Here is a 16,833-nt window from a genome sequence, read left to right on the forward strand (position 1 = left end):
AGGGACTATGAATGTTAAAAGAATCTTCTCATTAATTGGTTTTATACAAAATAACAATTTTAATGTCTATTGACAACACCTGACTGAACTACTTCACTTAAACCTTTGTTCTTGAGGTCTTATACTTTGCTAGCATAATCTTTGAGAATACAAAATGCAGTATGATGCTCTGCCATGTTCTACCATTTACTATGTTTTACCCATGGGGGAAAAAGATTGCAGAAAAACATTAGTATCCTATTGGTAGGGGACTAAGACTAAATTAAACCCTCACTGGCTAAGTTGATTGCTGTAGATAGTTACAATTTTTAAATCAGAGGAGTCAAATTTATGACACAATTTAAGGGATATAGTCACAGAAATACAAACTAAATTGGTCTAGAGTGAAAACGTTTATAAAAGACTGCTGTTAGCAAATTTTTAAATGGAAAAACTAGCAAAAACATTGATCTCAACCATTATCTCTAGTTCCTAACAATTCTATGTAAATTCATCTATAACTTGAACTAAAGGTATATGTCTTAGTATAACATCACAACCTCTGGAAGGGAAATTGGAGGTCATTACTCTTAATAAACATCTCTCTCTCTAATATAGAAATCCCTCTTGTTTGTCTGACAAAGTTACCCAGTCTCCACTTGAATACTTCCAGTGAATGGGGAACTTGCTTCCTGACAGACCAAACTCATTCCACTTTTGTATAGTTCTAAATGTTGAGAAGTTCTACCTAATATTGAGCTGAAACCTGCCTCCATAATTTCTCCCCATTGGTCCTTTAGGTTTTTTGCAAGGCAAATGGGGTTAAGTGGCTTGCCCAAGGCCACACAGCTAGGTAATTATTAAGTGTCTGAGACCGGATTTGAACCCAGGTACTCCTGGGGCCAGTGCTTTATCCACTACGCGACCTAACCACCCCGAGAATATTTTCAAACAAAAGATTTTCCTTATTTTCAGTGAGGGTGAGAAAGTTGGAAGTGAGCCAATCATCAGTGTTATAGTCTTATATGAAAAAAACAAACGTACATACAGCAAGAGGTGTCTAGGACTTTAAGAAAAGTTACAGATAAGTGGAATGATTTGCTTTAGTGGAGGGAGTTTTCCATTCCAGGAAGACTCCACAACAATGAAATCACAGGTCTAGTGGTCCCCTTATCCTGTTGCCCTCTGCCCCACAAAATTTCCCTAGATAACAACAGTGAATATTTCTCCATGATGAAGAATGAGAAGAAAAGTAACCCCACTCCACTATTCCAGGAGATATTGTAATAATAAAAGGTCAAAGTTAGATCAGTACCATGTTTTTCATTTAAATGGAAAGAAGTTGCTAGTTGTACAATAACAATAACATATAAGCATATCAAGGAATTTCTGTCTTAGTAACAAGCAAGAGGTTAGAAAAAATAGTTACTATAAATTGCTAATTTCAGGGGACCCTAGGAGGGGGAAAGCAGGAAATAGGAGTGTCCCAACCTCCCAGGTTTCACATATTGACATGGGATAATAATGAATGGAAAGTCTCAATGTGGCCTAGAAAGTTGTCTGGGGAAAAACAAAGCTCCCTTTGGTCTGCTAGAAGGGATCCTGGAGGAACTGCCCTCCAAAAAACTTCATGCCTTCTCTCAACAATCATTAAGTCATTAAGTACTGTTGGTGGAGTTATAAACTGATCCAACCATTATGAAGAGCAATTTGGAACTATGTCCAAATGGCTATAAAAATATGCATACTACCTACCAATACCGCTAAGTCTGTATCCTAAAGAAATCATAAAAAAGTGGAAATGACCTACAAGTACAAAAAATATTTTCAGTGGTTCTTTTTGTGGTAGCAAAGAATTAGTGAGGGAATACCCATCAGTTGAATGGCTGAACAAGTGTTATATGAATATAATGAAATATTATGCTACAAGAAATGAGAAGCAGATAGATTTGAAAAAAAAAACCCTGTAAAGACTTATATGAACTGATGTTAAGTGATGTGAGCAGAATCAGGAAAACATTATAGACAGTAATAGCAACATTGTTCTATGATTACCTATAACCTCTTCTCATCAATACAATGATCCAAGACAATTCCAAAAGATTCATGAAGGAAAATGCCATCTACATCCAGAGAAAGAAACATGGAGCCTGAAAGCAAATCGAAGCATACTATATTCACTTTTGTTGGGTTTTTTTTTTTTTTGGTAGCTTTTCTCTTTGGTTCTGTTTCTTCTTTCATAATATGACAAATGTGGAAATACGTTTTACATGATTGCACATGTATAACCTATATCAAATTATTGGCTATCTTAGGAAATGGAGATGGAAGGGAGGGAGAAAAGATTATGAAGTTTATAAAAATGACTGTTGAAAATTATCTTTATATGTAGTTGAAAAGAATAAAATATTATTTATCTTCCATCACCCCTCAAAAAACAAACACAGGTGAGTAGGATGATTTTAGAAAAACCTGGAAAGACTTACATTGAACTGATACTATGTGAAGTAAGCAGAACCAGGATAACAGTAATACTGTAGGATGATCAAATGAATGACTTGGCTATTCTCAGCAATGCAATAATCCAAGACAATCCCATGATTTATAATGAAAAATACTATCTGCCTTCAGAGAAAGAAAAAATGGAGTCTGAATACAGACTGAAGCATACTATTTTTCATTTTCTTTCTCTCTCTTTTGGTATGGGAAGAGAGTTGAGTTTTCTCATACAAAATGACTAATATGAAAATATGTTTTACATGATTGCATATGTATAACCTATATTACTTGCCATCTCAGGGAGAAAAGGAGAGAAATAGAGAATTTAGAATTCAAAGCTTAAAAAAAGTTAAAACTTATTTTTACATGTAATTGGGAGGGGAATAAAACAGTATTTTAAAAAATATTTATTAATCACCTCCTGTGTATCCAGCTACAATGAGCTACCAGGGAGGCTACAGGAAATTAACATCAAGAATTAAAGTGAAGAAAATACATTCAGTTGAGCAGCTGAAAACAGTACTGAAAACTCGGTTCTCTACAAAAGAATTATCTACAGAAGACTAGTTAACTAATTGAAGCAAAGCAATTTTAGAAATGAAAAAGTTAGTCAAGCCTAAAAGAACTGGGAAATAAAAGGTCATAAGAAGAAAAGAATGTCACCAGAGAAGGAAGTTAGAGTGTCATCTTAGAGCTACCTGACCCTTACCCAGATGGAGGCTGGCATAGTAAACACAGTCCTGAGAGCAAAGTATCACCTGGCAAGTCATTCCCTGGGTCAGACAGCTTGGGAATTTCATCTCAGTTTGGAAGGGATGCATACCCAAAGTGTACAACTCAAGCAGGTAGCTTTGACTTGTCTTTCCTTAAGTCAGCTGTCTGGAACTCTGTATAATCTAAAAAAAAAAAAAAGAAAGATCATCCACACACACACACAAATTTCAAGGCCATAAATGCTATCTCAGACTCAGTCCCTGAGAAACAGGAAAGGAATTAGAGCAAGGAAGAGAGATCTAAAGTCAAGAGAAGTAGGTTATTATAATCCCCAGCTTTGTCAGCTAGGGTTGTCATATGATGTTTTATAATCATAAATCTGAAGAGGCAAAAGAGAACCTTAAAGATGACCTAGTTCTGAACCTGCCTGACTCATGAATCCCCTCTGCAATACAGAAAAAAACACAGCCCTTGAGTATACAATACATCTCCCTCACTATGACACAGAAAGTCCAATAAAGTAAGATGATATTCTGGTCCTTAAACTATTGGCATTATATAATCTTTTGTTATACTGCAAATTATAATACTGAAACTAATTCATTGAATCTAGACAAGTCAACTTATAACTCTGGAAAGAATTGCTAGCTTAGCCTTGAAAGTCCCAAATTACAAGTAAAAAAAAATAAACATCTACTAATTTTATTTAAAACATACATTGCCTTTTACAAACTTTAAAGCACTATATAAACACATTATTATTAATATTATTTTGTTCTAGAGATTCTGTCTCCAACTAGGAGAGAAATAAGAAGGAAAGGAATACAAAGAAATGGACTGGTAAATTGCTAACACTCCCAGTTACAAGGTTGTTTTGGCCCCTTATCATTTTAACAAAGCTCTGAGTTTGAATTAGTAACTAAAATGAAATAATTTTTGGAGAAGTTATCAATATAGCTTCATTCTCTGATTTCTATAGTTGAAACAGAATTGGATCCTATAATAAGCAAGCATTTCAAATCTATTTTTCATCCCAATTTTAAACCTATGCAAATGTCGTTTCTCTTACCTAGGCAAAAAGCTATTTTTCTGAACTTCTTTGGAAGACAAAATGCATGACTTTATCTTGGCTTCTTTTTAAAAAGCAATGAAAAAAAATGGAGATTTGGTTAAGAGAAAAAAAATCTCAAACTTACAAAGAATAACATGGTTCAGGCTGGGAACAGAGGATAAAGAGCTAGCATCAGTTTCCTAGAGAAGCTATTCTGGAGATGTGATTAAATGAGTTCATCCTCAATGTCAGGATTACTTTTTATGCTCATAAAACTTGAGGGGAAAGAATAATGAATGTTCCATGTGTCTTGTAACACAGAGAGTTTTTTAAAATAATTTCAAAGATGTTTACATTTTTATATTAATTTAGTTTCACATCTGAAGAAATATGTACTCATTCTTTTTTTCCTCTCTCTTCTAAAATTCATAATTCTTTCTCTCACTGACTCTCCCCATTCCATAACCTTACTGTGTTACTTTAGGAGTATTGTTTATGGCCATAGAATATGCTCATGGATTAAACATATGATGACCCTGAACTCCTTAACAACCCTGAAGAAACTGATAATTCAAACAGAAATTTGTCCCAAACTATAGTATAGTTTGATCACAGCAAAGGGAGAATTTAAGAAACTATGCCAGAATGGGTGATTTGATCAAAACCCAGTCAGGTATGGACAGGAAATGGCTTCAGGAGATCCTTTGTTCTGAGATGAATCCTGTTTGGGTGAATTCTGAGAGGATTCTAGACACTCACCTTCAAAGAGTTAGTCTTAGCTGCAGTTCTTGGAATTGGGATTATTTGTACATTCAACTTCATTTGCAAACTTCCCAATGGAGGCAAGAAACAGAGGGGTCAGCACAAGAAAAAGAAAGAACAAGACATAGCCCTCCAAAGATGTCCATATTTGTAGCCAGAACTTTCCAGGAACAGTCAACAAAACTGAACATTATTGAAAGTTTTTACTGTCAGGGAGGTTAGGTGGCACAGTGGATAGAGCACTGGCCCTGGAGTCAGGAGTACCTGAGTTCAAATCAGACCCCAGACACTTAATAATTACCTATCAGCGTGGCCTTGGCAAGTCACTTAACCCCATTGCCTTACCAAAAAAAAAAAGAACCTAAAAAAATTTTTTTACTGTTAATCGAGCCCAGACTTTAAGTTTCTCTCTCATCCTGCCCAAACACATTCTTTCTCTCAGTCTCTTCTTTCACTTCCTTCAATTCACTGTCAGAGTCCATCTACCACAGCTGACAAGCCCCTGGCTGGGAAGAAGCTTCCAGAGTTTTGACTTGCATGAGATTAAAACAGGTAAGGGAATACACACTAATGCATCAAAGATTTTACTGTTGTTCAGTCACTCCAATAGTGTCTGAGTTTTCATGACCCAATTTGGGGTTTTCTTGGCAAAGACCCTGGGAGTAGTTTGCCATTTACTTCTCCAGCTCATTTACGGATGAGGAAATTGAGGCAAGCAGGGTTAAATGATTTGCCAAGGGTCAAATCATTAATCAGTCTGAGGTCAGATTCAATCTCAGCTTTTCTTTCCTGACTTCAGACTCAATCCAATCCTCTATCCACAGTCACTAACAGTTTATTCCTGGGGGTTAAGAATATACCCCAGGAACTCTTGAATTTACACTATCATTCAACACCTTTTGGACTACTTTCCTCCTCACTTGAGTCCCCACTACCCTCCTCAAAGCAGGTTTTTCTTTTCAGGACTAAAGTATCAGGGACTAGATATCTAATTTGGGAGATACTCTATCACCCTCTATCCTCCACAGAAAGGTCACATGCAATTTGGACTTGAGCAATAATTTTAGCTCCAAAAAGTGAAGTATGGGTATTTACCTTCAAGTCAGTATTGACACGGGAGCTACTGTGAGTTGGGTCACCACCACCGAATCACTTCATCTATCTGGCCCCATTTTCCCTGTCAATCAAATGAAGTCAGTGGACTTAATGATCTCGGAGCTCTAGGTCAACTGTAGATACTGTCATAGCCTGCTCAGAGTTGTGGCTCAAAGAGAAGCTACACAGTGGAAAGAATCCCGAACTAGTAGAAACAAACGTGGGTGCTAGTTCCTACCCTGCCACTGACTGAGCAACTGCCAGGTCGGTTCAGTTTTCTGAACCTGGATAGTCTCATCCATATCATGGAGATAATACTTGTTCCACCCTAACTGAAGACCAAATGAGGAAGTGAATGTGAAAAAACTTTTTTGTTTTGTTTTGTTTTGTTTTTGGATTAAATCTGAAACTTCACCCACAGGGAACTCCCTTGGCCAGAGAACATCAACAGTAGCCCTGCAATCTAAATAAAGCTGGCTGAGAGGTTTAGATACTTGTCCAAGGTCATTCTGTGTGTGTATGTGTGTGTGTGTGTGTGTGTGTGTGTTGTGTGTGTGTATAACACACACACACACACACACATATATATATATATATATATTTGTCAGAGATTGGACTCACTACATAATACTGCATCTGCTGAAAACATTTCATCTTTTCAAAATCTTATGCTAGCGCAATTAATTTAACGGGTTCTTAACTTTTTCAATGGTTGGGATAGTTCAATTAACATCAATTTACTCCCACTTCCTGCTCAGGACTTCTCCCTAGAAGATCATGGGGGCATGTCAGCAGATGATAGCAAACTTTATGAACTTTTGAATCTACTTCCCAGGATTGTCCCAAAATTCCATAGAATCAGACCTCTAGAATACAAGTTCTGGAAGGGATGAGGATTTCTAATATGACCTTTCACTCTAATATGGAGAAACTGAAGTACAAAAAAGGGGGAAGTTACTTACCCAAAGTTACATATACAGTCAGTCAATATTGCTTTTTTATTATATACACTATCCCACCCCTTTATTCACAGAAATGAATAAAGACTTTGCCCTAGGTGTTAGCTGCTAAGGCTTAAAGCCTCTTATCACACCTTTCCTTGCCGCTAGTTTTGATAAAACAGGATATGCTGAGTGAATGTCTGTGTTTGTGTTTTTGTGTGTGTATGTATGTGTGTGTGTGTGTGTTTCAAGTAGAACGGGGAGTTCTCCATTAGACTGTAGACTTCTTGAGGGCAGGGACTATCTTTTGCCTTTCACTGCATCCCTAGGACAAAATGAGCTCTTGAATCTTTAGTCAAAGAAAACTGGTTCCTGAGCTTCTGCCCTAACCATTTTCCTTCTTTCTCTCTTCTCCCCTTCTCTAAGCAGTCAAATCAAAGCAAAGATGTTGAATTAAAAATAAAAGACCCTACCATGAAAACAAAGAGATTTATTAAAGTGGGTGGAAGTTGTGATTTCAAGGGAAGGAGAAGGAAGGGAGAAAAGAAGAAAAAAATAGAAGAGCCATTTCTCAGACCCAAGGTATCTGGAAGATGATCCCTTTCATCTCTTCCATCAAAGCAGCTTGTTGGCCACAGCAGATAGAATGGTGAGCCTGGGGTCAGAAAGGCCTCAGTTCAAATATGACCTCAGATACTTATTATCTATGTAACTCTGGGCAAAAGTCACTTAACGGTTATCTGCCTCAGTATCCTTAATGGAAACCGGGGATGATGATAATAATAGGGCTGACCTCCCCAGGCTTGTTGTGAGAATTAAATAAGACAAATTGCTTCTCTTTGTAAGTTCCAGCAAATAGCACAGGGCTAGGCATAGTAGGAAAGGCTTAATAAAAGTTTATTGATTGAAATTTTTTAAAGGACAAAACACTTAATAAATTCCCATTTCAGAAGGGATGGGAGTGAATAAGGAAAGGAAAGGGAAAGGAGATGTAGAGGAAGAAGGCAGAGTTGTTAGAAAGGGGATAAAATATGGAAGGGGAAGAAGGAAGGCAAGGGTTAATGGGGGAGGAGAGGAACTAGAAAACTGAGAAAGCTCGGGCTGAATTCACCGGGTCAGATACAGAACCTGGGCACATTTCACGGTCCCCTAGTCCCTATTTCAGGTCCACATCCCCCACCCCCGCAGGAGCCCCCAGCCCTCCTAGGGCCGCCTCCCTCTAACTTCCCGGCTCCTGCTAGCTGGGCCCGGGGCTCCCCGAGCCCCGCCACCACCCCGGGGGGCGGATCCAGGGTCCTCCAGGCTGTCAGTGCCGCGAAGCTCCCCTGGACTGTTGGACGCGGCGTCCCCGGCCCCAGTTCCAGCCGCGGCCGTGGCCCCGGGAGCGCTCCCCCATCAGTTTCCACCCGAGCCCCCCTTTTCTGAGTCTTTCTGGGGGAGGCCGCCTGGGAGGCGACCCAGGGCCAGCTCCCCCGTGTACTGCCCAGGGTCGGGTTCTAGCGCTCCGAATCTCCGCCTCCAACCTCAGAACTGGAACAGGGGTCTCTCTCTGCCCCCTCCCCCAAACTGACCCATCCCAGGCCCCAAGACTGACCAAGAGAAAGGAATCCTGAAGGGGTGGGGGGAACGCAGGTGCTTCTCAGAAAACCAGGGCAAGAGTAATCAACCTCAGAATTTCCATAGTGGTTTTAAAATCACCTTACAAATGTTTTAATATTCTCACAAGAACCCTGTGAGTAATGTACTGTTGTTATCATCATCATCCTCATTTTACATGTAGGGAAATGGAGACTGAGGAGTTGGTTGTCATTGCTCAGGGTCCCCAAGTAGGATTTAAACTCAGGTCTTCATTCATCTAAGTCATCCATCTACACCGCCTACCAGCTGTCACTGCAGGAGATGGGGGACTCATTGCTCATTTCTTACCCTCTCCAATCGGACATCATTCATTTCCTTAAGTGGATTTTGTCAGGGTTTGTCAACAATCACTGCCACCTGTTGGAGTATGTAGGGGACCATTCAGAAATACTGGTTCTCTTCAAAATGTTCCATCTCTTGAAATATTGGGGGGGGGGAGAATCTATGTATAGGAATATTTATAGCATCTCTCTTCTGGTGGTGGGGAGATGGAGATTGAGGGGATGTCCAGCAGTTGGGGAATGACTGAACAACTTATGGTATGTGATTGAGATGAAATGCTGCAGATGCAGTGGGAAATGTAGCAATACTTCATGATGGTCAGCTGTGAATGACCTATCTTTTCTCAGAAATGCTGTGACCCAAAAGAACTCTGAAGGAGTTATGATAAAGAAGCTATCCATCCCAAAGACAGAACTGATGGTGTCTAAATACAGACTGAAGCATACTTTTTTCACTTTATTTTTCTTGAGGTTTCTATTGCAGTAATGTTTTAAAATAAATAAAATTAAATTAATAATTAAAAATGAAGAGTGAAAATCAGCATACATTGAAAAAATTGAACTATTTACTAATGAGGGAAGACAAGAAAAGAGGGAGAGGGGATGGGAGCATGAGAATGAAAAAGTAGTTTAGAACTAATTGGTAACCTGGGCTAGAAATGAACCATGATTGGGATGGATCCATCCTCAAATGAAGGTTCTCGGAATGAACTCACCAACTGGAGGAATGGATCACATATAGAGTGAAGGGATCTCCAGCATAAGAAGCCCTGGGGCAGTTGATTCCTTTCACTAATCTATAACTGACATTTTTTTTAAAGTTCCATTTTTGAGATGTATAGGGGGATAGGACATTGACCTTGGGAATTCTTCATGCAAATCAGTGATATGATTCCATAGCTTTTTATGGTCCCTTCAAGCTCTATGATCCCATGAAGTATAACTAGGACTGGCCAAAGTTACATCTTTTCTCGCTTTTGTATAATGGAAGGAGTACTGGACTCAGAATGAGATGTCCTGAGTTTGAGTCTCTGGTACCCAACTTCCTGATTTAGTCATTGAAGGTATTACTTCCTGGCTCTGAGTCTCTTTCCTCTTCTGTACAACCTTCCACAACTGATATGGCAGTTTGAGTCCCCCCCACCCCCAGAAGACAGCTACCCCAGGCTCAAGGTACTTTATAGCTATATGCTTCTAAAACTATATTTGATGAACCCCCCAATGATGCATCTACCTCCAATAGCCAGAGGACACAGATCAAAGGTAATGCATTTATTGGAATAACTTAGTAGCAAAATATTTTCCTCATAAATCTAGGGCACATCCTCCACAAGCACAGCATCAGTAGAAAAAAGTAGACTAACAGAGATTATAAGTAGATATGGTAAACTATATCATATTGCTCACTGGCTCAGGATGGGGAGAGGAGGAGAAAGGGACAGAATTTGGAACTCAAAACTTTGTTTAAAAATGTTAAACATTGTTTTAAAATGTAATTGGGAAAAAATAAAATATATTAAAAAAATAAGAAGAGAAAAACACATGTGGGAAACATTCTTAGGAGGTATGACTCATGTCTTCAACAGATCTCTAACCTATTCCAATTGACCTTGTTCCTGTGGTCTCTTTGGCTGGCTGTTCTGCTGGTCATTGCTCTGATGACCTACTGGGTCTACTTTATGGGGCACCTTGGACTGATGCTGGTGGCAGTTGATGCTGCATTGGTTAGAGTCCTCGGACTAGAATCAATGATACCTGAATTCAAGAGTGGCCTCAGACACTTCCTAGTTCTGTGACCCTGGACACTGACCCATTATTTCCAGTTTCAGGCTCAGCAGAGACTTGGTTCTGAAGTCTGTCTGTCTGTATGTCTGCCTTTCTTGAGCAGCAGGATCCTGACTTGGGCCATGGGCACTTTCTCCTCTTTCCAATCCCCATCTCTGTACATAGCAGAAAAGAGTGTCCTTGAATCCCACCCCCCACAGAGATGTCTCCCCTACTAATGTGCCTGGTGGAAGATGCCATTGTCAACTATGCAGATGCCATATTTTCTAAGAGACACAAGGGAAGAAAACAATCATTTTCTCAGACCTGATGACTGAAGAAAGGAAGGGCATAGGCATTTTATAGAACCCAACAAAGCCGGGCACTGTAGTGTGTGTTTTTTTTTTTAACAAATACTATCTCATTTGAGCCTCACAAACATCCTTAAAGGTAGATGTTATTATCATCAACCTTTTACAGATGAGGAAACTGGGGCAGGAAGATGTTAAATGATTTGTCCAGGGTACCACAATCTATAAGTGGCTGAGGTCAAATTTGAACACAAGTCTTCTGGACTCTAGACCCAGCTTGTCACTGAAATTTGAATATTAATAGAAACTGGTCTGTTTTTAAACTCTCAGTTACTTCCACTCTTGAGCTCATTCACATTCTCCATGAGAGAGCAAAGAAACCAGTCCAGGGCAGCCCATTGTCTTTGTCAGTCCTCAGCTGTTTTTCTTGACCCTTTCATATCCAAATGGAAAGTTCAAGGGCTGAAGAGACAGAAGCTTACAACCTTCAAAGGCAACCACTCCAGAGCTAGAAAAGAACAGGCCCTAACACCTCAGGGTCTCTGTTATCAGCTCCCAACATCTTGGACTTTCTTCGGGTGGATGGAGTAGGGGTGGAGGGATCAACTGATCAGGGTTTTCTTATTATGCATGCTTTCTACCTTGAGATTGGTGAAGAAAATGCTTTGTACTCAGCGGGTGTACTCTCTACACATTTGTACACACTGGCTTTAGAGCTGAAAGACCTGAGAGGGATATTTTACAGACTAAGAGACTGAGGCACAGAATGAGGAAGTGACTTTCCTTCAGTTACACTTTTTCTAGGATTTTCCTTTAGACCTCTGAAACCATTCATTGGGCCCTGATGTTTATATAGCCCACTCCTTGCCCAGGGCCACAGAGCTAGGTAATTTTAAGTGTCTGAGGCAGATTTGAACCCAGGTACTCCTGACTCCAGGACCAGTGCTTTATCCACTGCGCCACCTAGCTGCCCCATGCATTAACTTTTAACCAAGGTCTTTCCCAGGTCTCAGTTTTCTGAGTCAATGGCCATTCAGTGATTAAAGGTGCATATCTCTAAACAACAGTTTGCCTCTAAACTGAGGCAAACAGGGTTAAATAATTTGCATCTTTATGATCCTCCTCATTGCTCATTCTGCTCTTAGAGACCAAGCAGAACTAGTCCATCCCTCTATCAGGTGACAATCTTTCCAAAGCTTAAATGCATTAGATTCTTCGTGTTTTCTATGTGTTGAACAGTTCCAGTTCCTTCAGCTAAGTCTCATTTGATTTAGATTATGAACAAACTCAAATTAGTCTAGCATTTCATCACAAATTAGCAAACTATTAGGTGCCTACCATATTTTGCAAGATATTATGCCGGGAAAAAAGTAGTCAGTCCCTGCCTTAGTTGAGTTTATAATTCCAGGTCAGGGCAGGGCACCGCACAAAGCATATACAAATAATCCATACACCCAATCATGTTCTTATTTGGATAAGAGTTATTCATGCATGTCTTGTTCCTCCTCTAGATTTTTATAAGTGTATGGGACGGATTAGAGTGGCAAGAATAGGAGGCAGTCAAGAAGGAGAGAATCAAGGAAGATTTCATGGAATCTACGCCTGAGCTGAGCCTTAAAGGAAGGGAAAGGATTGTATAAGTGAAAAGAGCACTTCATGTGAACCTGGGTTCAAATCCCAGTTCTACTACTTACTATCATTAACCGAATGATAGTTTTGAATTTTAAATGCTATAATTTTGTAAGGATTCCAATTGTTAGAATGTGACATGGGGGACACTGTGAATAAATCAGCAAGGTTTGGAGAGTGTTAGACATAGAATACTCCAGTTTTGCAGGAATATAATGTGAAAAAGAGCAGTAGGGATTAATGCTTTTGTTGTTCAGTTATTTTTTCAATCTTGTTTAACTCTTTGTGACCCCATTTGGGATTTTCTTGTTAAAGAAACTGGAGTTAGGTTACCATTTCCTTCTCCAATTCATTTTACAAATGAGGAAACTGAGGCAAGCAGGGTTAAATAATTTGTCCATGGAGCAGCTAGATAGAGCAGTGGATAGAACATCAGCCCTGGAGTCAGGAGTACCTGAGTTCAAATCCGACCTCAGACACTTAATAATTACCTAGCTGTGTGGCCTTGGGCAAGCCACTAAACCCCATTGCCTTGTGCAAAAATAAATAAATAAATAGATAGCTAAATAAATAAATAAATAAAATAATTTGTCCAGGGTCACACAAGTAGTAAGTTTTGAGGTCAGATCTGAACTCACAAGGATGGTCAAAATCAAATAAGATAGATTTCATATATTTTTGTTACTCTAACATTACAGGTTAAAAAAAAAAAGACAGCCAAACTCTTCAGATTCTGTGAGGATAGAACAAACCAGCTCTAAAAATGAGGTCAAAATAGTATGAAACTGACAATTCAAAAATATCTCAATTCTTAAATGAAAATAAAGTTCCATGCCTGCAACTTCAACCTACTAGGAAAACAGAATTCCTTGATGAAATTAAAGAGATGCCCACTGCTGGCTAATTTTCTGGGAAGTCCCTAAAGAACAATGTTAGAGGTACCTCTTGAGGTCAGAGTGATTCCAAGGCTAGTGTCCTAGCTGCTACACAAGTCTCCTCTCTTAGAGATGGGTCAGTTTAGAAGGTCAGCTTTCCATGCTAGGGACGGTGCTCTATCCACTGCACCACCTAGCTGCCTCTCAATAATCTCTTTTTTCCTTGATATTCATGTCATTTATATCCATCACTCAATCAAAATCATGATCTTGCCATCATCCACAAATATTCAAGAATTCTGAATGTTCTTATCTGAACTTAATCTATTGAATTTTCACCTTTCCTTCTGCCTTCCCTTACTCTCTGTTCACACAGTGACCTCCGTTCCCTTCAGTTCTCTTCCAGACCACCTCTCCTGCACCAGTCACTCTCTCCTCTTCTCCCCATATTTACTCCTTAGTTAACCAATTCATTTCTACACTGCCTTCCTCTCTTGAATCCCTGGCATCATCATCACATCATCAATTAAACCTAGACAAGCCTCAGCCTTGAATCACATTCCATCACTCCTGCTTTGCCTTCGCTCCCACACGTGCTGTCGAACAAAGATGGGAAAAATAACGTAACCAGTTCTGAATGATTCTACTACAAATCTATATTCTACAACTTCCACTAGGCCCTTCTGCTCCTAAGCAATGACTCTATGCCTCCCTTATCAACTCACTATCCCACTCAACACAGTGGCTCTTCCAAATCTTTTCATCCTTTGTCAAACTTTTCATATTGCCCCCCTCTCCCCACCCTCTCAGCTGAGAACTTCGACTCATAATTTACAGAAAAAAAAATGAAGCCATTTGCCATGAACTCCCACTTCTCTCCTCTTCATTTCCTATCACTTGAGTGCCTTCTGCCATTTTCTACTCCTTCACTCCTGTCTCCCACGATGAAGTGGCCTTACTCTTTACAAAGTCTAACTCCTCTTTTTTGTTGAAGTCATCCTGTTCCATCTCATCTCCTCCAACAGACTGCTTTCTTCATTCCCACTCTTTTACTTATTTTCAATCTCTCCTTTATAAACTCATTTCCTACTGCCTACCAATATGCCCACATCTCCTCCATCTTGAAAAACCCACACTCAGTCCCCACTAACTATTGGGCTATTTCTCTTCTGTAGCTTTAAAGTTAAACTCCTTGAAAAGGCCATCTACAATATTCTACTCACTCTGTTCTTATCCCCTGACCACACAGCTTTCAAACTTCAGTCCACTGAAACACTCTATTCAAAGTACCTAATGATCTCTTAGTTGCCAGCTCCAATGACTGTTTCTCATCCTCCTTGATTTCTTTGCAGCTTTTTTTTTTCTAGGTTTTTGCAAGGCAAATGGGGTTAAGTGGCTTGCCCAAGGCCACACAGCTAGGTAATAATTAAGTGTCTGGGACTGGATTTGAACCCAGGTACTCCTGACTCCAGGGCCAGTGCTTTATCCACTGCGCCACCTAGCCACCCCATCTCTGCAGCTTTTGACCCTACTGATCACTCCTTGATACTCTCTTCTCTCTGTTTTCAGGACACTACTCTCCTGGTTCTCCTGTCACATTTTTGACATCTCTGACTCTTTTGTTGAATCCTCTTCTAGATCATACCCTCTACCCATGGGCATCCCTCAGGTTCAGCCTTAGGCCCTCTTCTCTCTATATATACTACTTCATTAGAACCCATAGATTTAATTACTATCTCTATGCTCATGATTCTCAGATTCTCCCCCCTAACTCTGCTGACCTCAAAGGTCATTGGGTATGTACAACAAATGTGAATCATGTGCTGAACAAGTGACATGTGGTCATTATAGATGAGTACCAAAGGTACAGCCTCCCAGCTTACCTTCAACCTCAGCTTTAAAAAAATTTAAAACTAAGAAAGAACTTAAACTCAGCAACTTGTTTATAGTAATATATTAATAAATAGAATCATGAAATTCAGAACTGGAAGGAGTTACAGGTAGTCCAGCATAATTTAAGTAATCTAGTCCCCATTCCACAAGGGAAATTGAAATCTTGAGAAGTAATCCAATTAATCTTGAAGTTTCATTGGGGAGAAAAGTGGATTTTTCATTTACAAAAGAGTCCAGAGTCTTAGGACTTAATGGCCTGAGTGGAAGATAACAAGACAAGATTTTATGGTAAGCTTTGAAAGAACTAGAAAATGGTGGGGAGGCCCAGCGACTGACTCTATAACATCCTTCCCCAATGGAGGTAGCAATCTTTTAAGTTAGAGATTTTTAACCTGTGGTCTAGAAACTTAAAAAAATTTTTTTTTTGTTAACTGCTTATTGTTAGGTTCCTTTGTAGTTTTATGTATTTTACTTCAAAAATATTATCCTGAGGTTACCTGGCAGAGCACCAGCCCTGGAGTCAGGAGTACCTGAGTTCAAATCCGGCCTCAGACACTCAATAATTACTTAGCTATGTGGCATTGGGCAAGCCACTTAACCCCATTTGCCTTGCAAAAACCTAAATAAATAAATAAATAAAATAAAAAATAAAGGGGTCCATGATACAACAAAAAGTGAAGAGCCTTGTTTTAATTCATTTCCCACTAAAGCAACCCCACCCATCCCTACCCTCCTCCTTTGCCACATCTTTTTACATCTGGATTATGGGCAGACTGATAAGGTAAAACACATCTAGTAAAAGATTCAAGCAGCTTCCTGATCCTGGCCTATGGCCCCCTGCACTGTGTTGTTTGTCTGATCAGAGCAAATCTTAGTGACCAGAGAAAACCTTGATTGTTGATCATTAAGATTATATCTACCATATATCTATGCAATGTTTGCATTGAAGAAGAGGGAATGAGGGGTGGAAACAATCTTTAGTTCTTTGGTTTTATCACAAGTAGTGATTGACCTTCCAACTATCTCCCCCACCTCTCACGAATTACTCACTGGTTCTCAGTAAAGCTGCTTTAGACATCCAACCTCCCCCTCATCCTCCTACAAAAGACACATGTACTCTAGGGAAATCAGGATATGTCAATGTGGGTGTCAAAGACACCCATTCCCTATTGGATTCAAAATACTTATATCTGGCCTCAGACTCTTAGTAGTGTGTGACCCTGGATAAGTCACCTGACCCTACTTGCCAGTTTCCAATCTGTAAAATGAGTTGGAGAAGGAAACTGCAAATCACTGCAAGAAAACCCCAAATTGGGACCTGAAATATTGAACACAACAAGAAAATTCAAGTATTCAAGAGGCAGCTTGGCTTGGTGGAGACAGCTGGTGTTGAAGTTAGGA

The sequence above is a fragment of the Macrotis lagotis genome, chromosome 1, assembly GCF_037893015.1.
Source record: "Macrotis lagotis isolate mMagLag1 chromosome 1, bilby.v1.9.chrom.fasta, whole genome shotgun sequence".
In the NCBI taxonomy this organism is placed as follows: Eukaryota; Metazoa; Chordata; class Mammalia; order Peramelemorphia; family Peramelidae; genus Macrotis; species Macrotis lagotis.